This window comes from Telopea speciosissima, chromosome 4, assembly GCF_018873765.1.
Source record: "Telopea speciosissima isolate NSW1024214 ecotype Mountain lineage chromosome 4, Tspe_v1, whole genome shotgun sequence".
NCBI lineage: Eukaryota > Viridiplantae > Streptophyta > Magnoliopsida > Proteales > Proteaceae > Telopea > Telopea speciosissima.
In genome coordinates this window covers 56,178,380-56,180,820 of record NC_057919.1, presented here as the reverse complement: position 1 = coordinate 56,180,820, position 2,441 = coordinate 56,178,380, and positions in this window count along the sequence as shown.

Below are 2,441 nucleotides of genomic sequence, written 5' to 3'. Positions count from 1 at the left end.
ATCAGAGAACCAAAGTGCGCGCTTTCCCCAACTCTGAGAATATTAGATGGTTTGCTAGAACTAGAGTCTTTGGGTTTCAGATTTGGGGGTTTTCTCACCGGCTTTTGGGTTTTTAGGTTTTAGTTTTTTATTTTGTTTAATTAAAACTCATAAATCTGTATTAATACGACAATTAATAAGCATATAATACGGTGTTTCTTCAAAGTCACATATAAAATTAAACTACTTGATAAAATACGATAACAATCAACATATTGGTTTAGACGATCAGATACGTATATTAATACGACAATTAATACATGAACTTAGTAACTATGGTCCCTACTTCTTGTTGTGGAAGTAGGAATATCAACTACAGAAATTAAATAAAGACCACTAACAAAGTGATAGAAAACTGCCTGGAATACATGCATAATATATGTAATAAATTATAAATTAAAAAAAAAAAAAAAAAAAAAAAAAAAGAAAAAGAAAGAAAGGTCTTTCTTTTCTTTGATTATCGATGACCTCCTCCTCCTAACTGATAAATTCAAACATCATCAGGAGGGGGCGCCGGTGGCATAAACATGTGAACCGGATGATTGGACTTAGGGCTAGGTGGGATGCCGACCCATCGTCTACCAGCTGTGTTTATCTTCTTCTTCTTCTTCATCACTTCTTCTTCGTAAGTGAAACGATTCCGATTGGAAGAATCAGATTCTTCAACCAAATCAAGCTCGGAGATGACTGTGTGGGATCTTGAGTCCGAGTCTGATGAAGATGATGATGATGCAGTAGTAACATAGCCAGCTGCCCCCATGTCACCACCACCACCACTATTATCTAATAATAATACTAACAACCCAACTACCACCATCAAGCTCAGAATCACATATGAACCTCCAGCCATTTCAACCTCTATCTTCGAAAAACTATATATATATATATATATACAGACGAAGAAGAAGAAGACAGAAACCCTTAACCGGGGGAGTGGGAGAGATATAAGTGACTGACGAGGTCAACTACTAAAAATAATTAAACAAGTGGGTCTAAAGATCTTAAAATATTGACTACGTTAGCTGTAAAAAGAGGAGCTAGCTAGGTAGGAATTCGGATACCAAGAATTTAAAAAATGAAAAATATAAACAAGAGATCTCTACTTGGATGCATGGTCTCTACACAAGTGTCGGGGCTAATGGAGGAGCACATCTGCGTATCTATGTATACACCGGCAAAGTCATCATTTCAAGGTGTCCTATAACAGGGCATAGAAAACACCATCAAGTAGTGATCTTTTTCTCATAAATAAATCAACATCGACTTTCAATACCGTGCAAAGTATCACAGAAGGCGATAAAGGATTTTCTTTTTTTTTTTTCATCAAATAAAAAAAAAAGGGTAGCAATAATAGCAGTTATTGATTGAAGGTTCGGATCTGGGTGGACTGGTGGAATTTGAATTTTGAGAATGAGATTCCAAAAACGTTAAAAGCACAATGTCAACTTTGACCTACTTTATGGAGAGCTGACTGTGCTTTGTTAGAAGTATTGATTCTCATTGATTTGGTCTCTCAATGTGAGAGTAAATATATACATGCACAACCCTGGCTAAGAGTTACAAATAGATTAGGAAAGGTATATCACATGTGATATTGTTTCCTAATAGAAGAAGATTACATAAGATTACATAAAATATGGAACAAGGTTTCCTACTTTGAGAAGATCTCAATAATATTCAATACACCCCCTCAAGATGAAGGGCCAGCAGAGCGGATCTTTAGCTTGTCACGCATGAATTGAAACCGGGCCATAGCTAGGGCCTTGGTAAGAACATCTGCAATCTGATCTGTAGTGGAGATAAACTGAACTTGAAGTTGACGGTTGGCAACGCGTTTCCTCACAAAATGAAAGTCAATTTCAATGTGCTTCGTGCGAACATGGAACACAGGATTTGCTGACAGATAGGTAGCACCAATATTATCACACCATAAAATAGGGGAACTATGGAGAGGAACCCAATTCTCAAAACAGGGATTCTAACCAAATCAATTCAACCGTTGCATCTGCGAGAGCCTTATACTCGGATTCAGTAGAGGAACGAGCAACGGTTTTTTGTTTGCGAGATTGCCATGAGATTAAGTTGGGACCAAGAAAAATAGCATAGCTACCAGTGGAGCGGTGATCCGAATCATTACCTGCCCAATCAGCATCAGAGAAAGCTTGAAGAGTGAGATTTGGAGAGCGCTCAAGTAATAAACTCTGAGTACTGGTGTGTTTAAGATAACGTAATATGCGTTTGACCAATGACCAATGATGCACAGTAGGAGAGTGCATAAACTGACACACCTTGTTAACCACAAATGCCACATCAGGGCGTCTGAGTGTAATGTACTGTAGTGCCCCAACAATTGAACGATAGCGTTTGGGGTCATCAAAGAGTGCACCCCCTGAATCCGAAGA